This window comes from Dipodomys spectabilis, unplaced genomic scaffold (assembly GCF_019054845.1).
Source record: "Dipodomys spectabilis isolate Male_0828 unplaced genomic scaffold, ASM1905484v1 ptg000055l, whole genome shotgun sequence".
NCBI classification, from domain to species: domain Eukaryota; kingdom Metazoa; phylum Chordata; class Mammalia; order Rodentia; family Heteromyidae; genus Dipodomys; species Dipodomys spectabilis.
The window spans coordinates 1,587,787-1,598,932 of NW_024870732.1; positions in this window are offsets into that span (position 1 = coordinate 1,587,787).

Here is an 11,146-nt window from a genome sequence, read left to right on the forward strand (position 1 = left end):
CCACCAACCCCCAAAATTATGATATCCAAAGCTCCAAACATCAAAGGGCAAGCCTTTTTGTCCCCTTCCCTTTGTCTCTCCCTCGTTACAGACCTATACGTCCTTTCAAGTCTTTCCCTTTTTCCTTTCTACCAGTTCCTTCTTCTCTTCAAGCCTCTCTACTCTCCACAGGCCTGAACTGCTTTGCCTGGGTCGTCAGTTGCCATCCTTCACCTCCTGCTCTCCCTCAACTTTCTCTCCTCTCAGGCCTTTCCCCTTCTTCTATCACACCACTTCCTTCCTTCCAGAACTTTTCATTTTTTATCTCCCTTCCATTGCGCTGAACAAGCAGCATATATAAAGTCTGTAGCCCTTCTCCACTCCAACTGCCAACAGTTTTCTACTGTAACATCCAAAACTCCCCACAGCCTAATCACTTCTTAACAGCTCAACACTTGGTGATTAATGTACCAGCCCCTCCCACAGAATGCCTTGTCTTCTCCAGCTGGCCAGGAGATGGGGCCAGGCTGATTATTGGACTCTATAGATTATCGGGGCCCTGCTGATTATTACAGTATCCTCCTTGTGAACTAGTAGCAATTGAAATTGGAAATTTGATTGTAATATTGCCAACTCATTGTGACATCACAAACCCATTTTGACATCATCATTAGCACGACATCACAAACCCATTGTGGCAATACTGTCATTGTGACATCATGATTCCATTGTGACACCTCAAATCTATTATGACCTCTTAGCTCCTTTGAAAAATCACATGCCCTTTTCAACATTACAGTCCCTGTGTCTTCCCATATCCTTGTTGTTAACCAATGACAATTGAGATCAGACATGCCATTGTAACATCAAAAAGTGTTTGTGGTATCCTCAACAGTGTGACATCACATTTTCATTATGAGAGCATCAGCTCATTGTGACATCACCAAACTCAATGACATAATCACATTATGACAACAATTGTCATTGTGACATCATAGACACCTTGTGGATGCCTATTCTGTGATTTCATTGTATTTCAAAAGTGGCATGAGAGTTGATATCAGAAATACATTTTTGTGCCTACATAACCATTTTGTCATCATAATCACGTTGTGACATCACAATGCCATTGTGATATAACTAATACCATGTGACATCACAAACCTCTCCTATCCTCATAACTTCTGTGACATGCTGACATTGTGATATCTTAGAACTTTTTGCCCTGATAATTTGTTTCCAACCTCATATTTCATGTATGACACGAGATACCAGAAATCCACTGTGACATCATGACCATTGTGACATCACACTGACAGATGTCATGAACATCGTGTCACATTGTGACATCACAAAAAGTTTTAATGTCACATTTAGTTGGTGATGCCATACAGGTAAGTGGTCACAGTAGGTCTATGATGTCACAATTGGTTGGTGATATCCAAATGGCATAAAGTTTCTGTTATGAAATCACAGAGAATATGAGTTCACAAATGGACTGTGGTATCTCCAAAGGCATGTGTTGTCACAAATGTGATGAAGTCCTAGGAGGATTGTGATCTCATAGTGTGACACAATGGTCATAATGTCTGTCAGTATGATGTCACAATGGTCATGATGTCACAGTGGATTTCTGATATCACATATCATAACTGAAATATTATGTTTGAAAACAGATTACAAGCTCATAAAGGGCCTAAGACATCACAATTTCAGCACGTCTCAAGACTTATGTGTACAGGGCATGTTTGTGATATCACAGTGTGTAAGTGATATCACCATGGCACTGTGATGTCACAGTGATTGTGATGCCATATATTTATGAGTTCACAATGATTTTCTGATATCAATCCACATGCCACATTTAAAATAGAATGAAATAGAATAGACATTTACAATGGGTCTATTACCTCATAATGACAATATAGTATCATAATGCTATGAGGTCATTCTAAATTGGTGATGTTGCAAGGAGGTGATGGTGTCATAATGAATATATGTTGTCATACTGGTGATGGATTCACAATGGGTTTGTGATGTTACAATGGCATATATGAATTCAACTGTCATGTGTTCAAATTGAGGGTAAGGGTACACGAAGGGACTGTGATGTCACAAATGATTTATGTGTTTTCAAATGTACTTAGGAGTCATGATAGCTTTATGATTCACAGTTGTGATGAGGTCACAATGGGTTTTTGATGCTATAATGATTTTGTAATATCTCAAACACATGTCCAATTTGAATTGCTACTATTTCACAATGTGCATACAAGTTCACAGATGGAGCTTGAATTCCTAAGGGACATGAATTTTTTTAAAATGTTATGAGGTCATATTAGGTTTTTGAAAACACAGTGGGACAGTGATATCAACTTGGCAATGACAACTCACTACATCATGTCAGAATATTATTTTGGTGTCACAAATAGTTGATGATGGCACATTGGTGATGAAGTCACAAAAGATTGGTGATGTCACAATGTGCTGGCAATGTCACAATGACATGATTGTTTTCAATTGTCTTTAACTTACAATGAGTAAGAGTTCACAAAGGGACTGTGGTTCCTACAAAAGTATGTGTTGTCACATATTGAAATCCTAAATGTTTTGTGATGTCAGAATTTGACACAATGATTATGATATCTGGCAGGGTGATGTCACCATGGTCATGATGTCACTGGGAATTTGTGATATCAAATGTCATATGTGAAATCTAATGAGGTCGTCAACATATTATGAGGAAAAAAGGCATGTCACAAAAGTTATGATGACACGATAGGTTTGTGATATCACGGTGTTTTAGTGATATCACAATGGCAATGTGATGTGCAAAGGGACTGTGATGTCACAATGGTTATGAGCTCATGATTTGTTTATGATATGCACCTATATGCCACATTTGAAGTAGAATGAAGTCACAGAAAAGGCATGCATAATGTGTCGATGATATGACAATGACAATGTGAAATTATAATTTTATATACAGTTGTGATGACCTCACAAACTTTTTGATGTTAAAATGTCATGTCTGATTCTCAATTGTCAATATTTCACAGTGGGGCTTGGGTATACAAAGGCACTGTGATGTCAAAAAGCTATGTATTTTTCGATGTTTATAAGAGGTCATAATATATTTGGGATGTCACAATGTGATCCTGGTGTCTAAACAGCAATGTGATGTCACAATGGGTTCATGATGTCAAAGTGGTTTTGAGGTGACAATGGGTTAGTTAGGTCATGAGTTTGTAATATCACAATTATTTGTCCAATTTCAATCACTACTAGTTCACCATCAGGACACTGTAATTACCAGCAGTACCCCTATAATCCACGGGAACAGATAGTCATCATGACCTCCTGGTCTGGACCACCAGAGAGGGGGGTGCAAGCCGCTGGACTGGGCAGGAAATGCTGCTGAAGAGACAGGATGTTAAGCTCCACATGGTGTGCTGCCAAGAAGTTATTGGGCATGGACATTTGGGAAGTGATGACTGAAAACTGTTATGCAGGAAACATATTTTAGTGGGGGCAGGGTACAGCCTATATATAGGTTGCATGTTCAGAGCAACAGAAGGGGGAAGAAAAAGGGGAAAGACCTGAAAGGAAAGAAGTGATGAGACTGCAAGAGGGTAAAGATCTGGGAGGAGAGGAAATTGAGGGAGAGCAGGAGGTAAAGGACAGCACCTGGCCACCTGGACAGGGCAGGGAAGGCCTGTCAAGAGTACAGCAACCTGTAGAGAAGAAGGGAATTGTGGAAGGAAAAAATGAAAAGACCTGAAATGTAGGACATGTCTGTAGAGAAGGAGGATGAAGAGAAAGGAAAAGCCCTGTCTTTGAAGTGTGGAGCCTTGGAGATGATTATTTTGGAGGTTGATTGTTTGAAGACCAGTTAACAAATGGTTGGGCTGCTCTTTGGAGGTCTGAGGGTTCATGGTTGAGGCTGCAATTAGCTCTGGGCATCCAGCCCAGATCAAGGTAGTCGCTTGTTACAAAATTTATGAAGACAAGACAGGTTTGTGATGTTACATTGCGTTAATGATATCACAATATCAATATGAGGTCACAAAGGGATTGCAATGGCTCAATGGTGATGTGGTCACAATGGGTTTCTATATGCCACATTTGAGATAGAATGAAATCACAGAATAGGCAATCACTTTGTCTCTATGACCTCACAATGAAAATGTAATGTCATAATGTTATGATGTCATTGTCATTTTGGGATGTCACAGTGGGCTGATGGTATCCTAACCACAATGTGATCTCACTCTGTAGATGATGTCACAAAGAGTTTGTAATGGTTTGGCATGTCTGATGTCAGTTGTCCTTTGTTCATAATGAGGATATGGTTACCCAAAAGAACTGTGGTGTTACAAACACCATGTGCCTTTTCAAAGTGCTAAGAGATCACAACAGGTTTGGGATATCAGAAGGTGATCATGGCAATGTGATGTCACAATGGGTTTGTGATGTCACAGTGGTCATAAGGTCACACTTGGATAGTGATGTCACAATGAATTTGTAATATCACCACTACATGTCCAATTTCATTCTACTAGATCACAATGAAGATACAAGTTCACATAAGGAGCTAGAAGTCAGGAAGGCCATAAATTTTGTAAAATATTATGAGGATATAATAGATTGGTGAAAATGCAATGGGACAGAGATATCCCATTGGCAATGTGATGTTACCATTACATGAGATAGTATTGTTTTGAAGTCACAAATGGTGATCCATACAGGTGATGTGGTCACATAGGTTTGTGATTTCACAATGGGATGGTGATGTCATAATCTCATGCCAGATCTCTAATTGACAATGATTATATAAGTTCATAAGGGATAATGATGTATCCAAAGGCATATGTTGGCACAAGTGTAATGAGTCTTAAAAGGTTTGTGATATCACAATGTGAATCAGTGGTAATGACATCTGACAGTGTGATGTCACACTGGTCATGATGTCACAGTGGATTTCTGATATCACATGTCATACCTGAAGTATGAGTTAAACAATATATGAACTCAGTGATGCCGAAGAGATCACACTGGTAGCATGTCAAAAAATTTATGAGAATAGGACAGGTTTGTGATGTCACAGTGGGTTAGTGATATCATAATGGCAATGTGGTGTCATCAAGGTATTGTGATGTCATAATAATTATGTGGTCGCAATATATTTCTGATATCAACACACCTGCCACATTTGAAATAGAATGGAATCACAGAATAGGCATTCCAATATATCTGTGACATCACAATGACGATATGATGTCGTAATGCTATGATGTCATAGTTTTATGGTGTCCTAATTGGCTGATGTTGTCATAATGACAATGTGATGCTACACTGGTAATGATGTCACAAAGTTTTTGCGATGTTAAAAAGGCATGTATGATCTCAATTTTCATTATCTTAAAATGAGGCTATGGGTACACAAATGGCCTGTGACGTCACAAAAGCTATGCTTTCTTTCAAAGCTTCTGAGGTCATAATAGGTTTGGGATGTCACAATGTGATCATAGTGGCACAATGGCAATGTGATATCACAATGAGTTTATGATGTCACCACAGTGATGAGGTCACAATGGGTTAGTGATGTCTCATCAAGTATGTAATATAATAACGACATATACAATTTCAATTTCTTCTAATTCACTATGAGGATACTGTAATAACCAGTGGAGCCAGAATTATCTGTCGGAGCCATTAATTTTTGTAAATTCTTGGCCTGGCCCACCAGAGAGTGTGGGGAATGCCACCAAAGGTGAAGGTGTCAAGCCTCACATGGTGAGCTGTCAAGAAGTGATTGAACATTGGGCAGTTTGGGAAGTGACGGTTGAAAACTGTTAGGCAGAAGACCCATTGGAGTGAGGACGGGTACAACCTATGTATAAGTTGCATTTTCAGAGCATTGGAAGGGGAGATAAAAATGAGAGCTACCCGGATGGAAGAAAGTGGTAAGACAGCAGGAAGCTAAAAACCTGAGAAGAGAGGAAGCAGAAAAGTGGTCATTAGGGCAGAGTAGTGTAGGCCTGTGGAGCCTGGAGAAGCCTGAAGAGAAGAAGGAAATGGTGGAAGGGAAAAAAAGAAAGACCAGAAAGGAATAACAGGTCTGTAGTGAAGTAGGGAGTAATGGAAAAGTTAAAAGCCTTACCCATTGTGGTTTGGAGCTTTGAAGCTCATAATTTTTTGGCTGGTGGTTTGCAGACCAATTAAGATAGGGCGGGGCTGCCCATTGGAGGTCTGAGGTTTGGTGGTCAAGGCTGATCTTGGACCTGGTTATCCAGTTCAGGATAAGGTAATCACAGTCTCCTTTCTAGTGTAAATTGATTTATTGTATTAAATGTGACTCAATGGTTTGTCTCCTTGCCTTAGAGGTAATATGTACACGAGTTCACAGAAAGAGCTTGAAGTCTCAAAAGCCATGAATTATTTAAGATGTGATGTGGCCATAATAGGTTTGTAAAAACACAATGGGACAGTGAAATAACAATGCCAATACCACAATATAATGTCAAAATAATGCTTTGATACCACAATTAGTTGTTGATACCATTCTCGTGATAAGGTCACAATAAGTTTGTGATGTCACAATAGGTTCATGATGTCAGAGTGGCATGGGATATCTCAAATGTCATTAATTGATAATGAATATATGAGTTCAAAAAGGGACTGTGATGACTCCAAAGGCATGTGTTGTCACAAATGTGATGCCTTTTTAACAGCTTTGTGATGTCACAATGTGACACAATGGTCATTACATCTGGCAGTATGATGTCATAAGGGATTTCTGATATCACATGTCATACCAGAAATATGAGATTGAAAACAGATTATGAGCTCACAAAGGCCCTACTATATGATGATGGCAGCATGTCACAAAACTTGCAAGTTCAGGACTGGTTGTGATGGCACAGCAAGTTAATAATATCACAATGGCAATGTTATGTCACAAAGGATTGTGATATCACATTGGTTATATGGTCAAAATGGGTTTCTGAAACAGAGTGAATTTACAGAATAGGCCTTCACACTGTTAAGACATAACAATGTCACAGTGATTTATAATGCTATGATGCCGTTGTTGTTTGGTGATGTCACAATGAGCTGATGGTGTCATAATGACAATTTGATATCACTGATGATTTATGATGTTACGATGGTTATGAGGTCACATTATGTTTCTATCAACACACATGTCAAATTTGAAATAGAATGAAAAAGCCGGGCGCCAGTGGCTCATGCCTGTAAACGTAGCTACGCAGGAGGCTGAGATCTGAGGATCGCAGTTCAAAGCCAGCTCAGGCAGGAAAGTCTATGAGACTCTTATCTCCAATGAAAACCACTAGAAAACCAGAAGTGGCTCTGTGGCTGAAGCAATAGAGTGCTCACCTTGAGCTGAAGAACAGGGACAGCACCCAAGCCCAGAGTTCAAGCCCCACAACGGAAAAAAAAAGATTAAAAACAGGCATTCATAAACTTATTATAACATCACAATGGCAGTGGGATCTCATAATGCTATCTTGTCATTGTAGATTTGTGATGTCAAAAGTAGTTGATGCTGCCATAATGACAATATATTATGTCACACTTGTGATGTCACAAAGGGTTCGTGATGTTACAATGGCATGTTTGTATCAATTTTCAGTTCATAATGAGAGTATAGTTAAACAAAGGGACTGTGATGTCACAAAGGCCATGTGTTTTTTCAAAGGTGCTAAGAGGTCCTAATAGGTTTGGGATGTCACAATGTGATAGTAATGTCAAATGGCATCGAAAGCTCACAAGGGGTTTATGATGTCACATTGGTGATGAAATCAAATAATTTTGTGAAGTCACATCTCATAATCGCATGTCCAATTTCAGTTGCTACTCTTTCACAATGAGGATATGAGTTCACGGAAGAAGACTGAAGTATAAAAGGCTATGAATTTTCTGAAATGCTGTGAAGACACAGTAGGTTTTTGAAAACACAGTGGAACAGTGACATCACAATGGCAATGTGATGTTGCAATATGATGACTTTATAATGTTTTGATACCACAATTGGTAATGCCACACTGGTGATGAGTTTCCAAGAGGTGTGTGATGTCACAATGTGTTGGTGATATCAAAATGACACATGTGATCTCAATTGTCATTAACCCACTATGAGTATATGAGCTCACAAAGGGACTATGATGTCTCCAAAGGCATGCGTTGTCACAAAAGTGATGAAGTCCTAACAGGTGTGTGTTGTCAGACTGTGACAAAATGCTCATAACATCTATCAGTGTTATGTCACCATGATCAAGATGTCACACTGGATTCGGGTATCACATTTCATACCTGGATTGGGTATGAGAGGATTGGAATTTCACATTGGGTTAGTGATATCACTATCGAAATATGGGGTCATGCAAGGATTGTGCTACCACAATGGCTATTAGATCACAATGTGTTTCTACTATAATAGGTTTGTGCTGTCACAATTTGTTGAAAATGTCACAATGGCATGCCGGATCTCAAATGTCATTAATTCGCAATGAAAATATGAGTTCACAAAGGGACTGTGTTGTCTCCAAAGTCATGTGTTGGCACAAAAGTGATGAAGCCCTAACAAATTTGTAAGTTCACAATGTGACACCATGTTCTTGATGTCTATCAATGTGATGTCACAATGTTCATGTCAGAGTCAATTTCTGATATCATATGTCATACCTGAATTATTATGAGTTTGAAAACAGATTATAAACTTACTAAAGGCCTAAAAGATCCTAATGGCAGCATATCGCAAAAATTATGTCTAAAAACTCATGGTATTTGGAGCTTTTCTTTCTTTGAAATTGTTTCCTCATTGTGAACTAGTAGAAATTGAAATTGGAAATGTCATTGTGATATTGCAAACTCATAATGACATCACAAACTCATTGTGACCTTATCACCACTGTAACATCACAAAACCATTGTGACATCACATTGCTGTTGTGCCTTCACAATCACATTGTGACATCACAAAGCTATTGTGAACTCTTGAGATATACAAGTCCTTATGTTGAAAACAAATTTTAGAACTTTCATTGGGGGAGGAGGGGGAGCGGGGAGGATTGGGTGGAGGGGCAGGGAGAGGATGGGAAGAGATGGGAAGGGGAAATAAAGGAGGAGGCTACAATGTTTGATAAGAAATGTACTCATTATCTTGCCCATGTAATTTTAACCCCTCTGTACAGTATTTTCACAGTAAACAAAACATGAAAAAATGAAAAAAAGACACATGACCTCTGTGGCATCACAGACCCTTTGTGTACTCATATCTTCGTAGTGAACTAATGAAAATTGTTATCACATATAGCATTGTATCATCACAAATACTTTGTGCAATAATTATGACTGTGAAATCACATTATCATTATGACACCACCATTCATTGTGACATCACCAAACCCCAATGACACGATACCATATTTTTCTTTTTTTTCTTCTGTGAGTTTTTTTATTGTAAATACAGTGTACAGGGGATTACAGTTACACGAGCAAGGTAATGAGTACATATACTATCCTCATTGCTGCCTTGACATCACATTGTCATTTTCATGTCATAGACCCAGTTTGAATGCCTATTCTTTGATTTCATTCTATCTGAAATGTGGCATCTGCGTTGATATCAGGAAACCATTGTGAACTCATAACCTATGTGACATCTAAATTTCTTTGTCACAGTACATTCCCTTTGTTATATCACTAACCCACTGTGACATCAAATACATCTCCTGTTCTCATAATTTTGTGACATGCCATTGTGATATCTTAGGCCATTTGTGAGTTGAAAATCTGTGTTCGACCTCGTATTTCAGATATGACATGAGATATCTAAAATCCAGTGTAACATGATATCACACTGCTGGACATCATAACCATTATGTCACTTTGTGACATCTCAGATCTGTTGGTTCTTCACCTTTTTGACTACATATGCTTTGCTGACATCATAATCCCTTCCCAAACTCATATACTCATGGTGTGTTAATGACAATTGAGATCCCACATGGCATTGTGCCATCACCAACCCCTTGGGACATCTCAAATCTATTGCGACCTCCTCATCAGTATTGCATCATCAATTGTGACATCAAAACATTCTTATAACATGATGGTGAGATATCACATTGTCATTGTGAAATCACTGTCCCATTGGGTTTTCACATAGTATGACCTCATACTATGGAGCTTCTTCTATCACCTGGTATCCTCATATTGAATTATGAGTCTTTGAAATTTGATATATCATTCTGATATTACAAACTGTGACATCACAAAATCGTTGTGACCTCATCACCACTGTGACATCAAAAACCTAATGGGATATCTCATTTCCATTGTGACATTATGGATCACATTGGGCCATCCCAAACTTATTATGACCTCTTACCACCTTTGAAAACACCCATGGCCTCTGTGACAACACAGAACCTTTTTGTATGCATATCCTCATGGGGAACTAATGAAAACTGACATAAGATATACCATTGAAACATAACCAATCCTTTCTGACATAATCATAATTGTGACATCATGTTGCCATTATGACACCATCAGCTCATTTTGACATGTAAAACTACAATGACATCATAGCATTGCAACATCACATTGACATTCTGATGTCATAGACATGTTGTGTTTGCCTATTATGTTATTTGATTCTATTTCTAATGTGGCATGTTGGTTGATACCAGGAATCCATTGTGAGTTCATGACCATTGTGATATCACGATGCCTTACTAGCATCACATTGCCAGTGTGATGTCACATTGCCAAATTGATGTCAAAAAGGGACTTTTATGAGACAATGTTTATGACATCACCATGAGTTTCTGATATCAACCCACATGTCACATTTCAAATACAATGAAATCACAGATTTGGCATTCATAATGTGACAATGATGTCACAATGACAATGCCAAATGCTATACTGTCATTATCATTTTGTGATTTCAACATAAGCTAAAGATGTCATAACAACAATATAATGTCATACTGGTTATGATGTTACACAGGGTTTATTATCTTACAATGGTTATGCGGTCACAATGTGCTTCTGATATCAACTGATATGCCACATTTGAAATAGAATGAAATCACAAGATATACATTCACAATGTGTCTATGACAGCAAAATG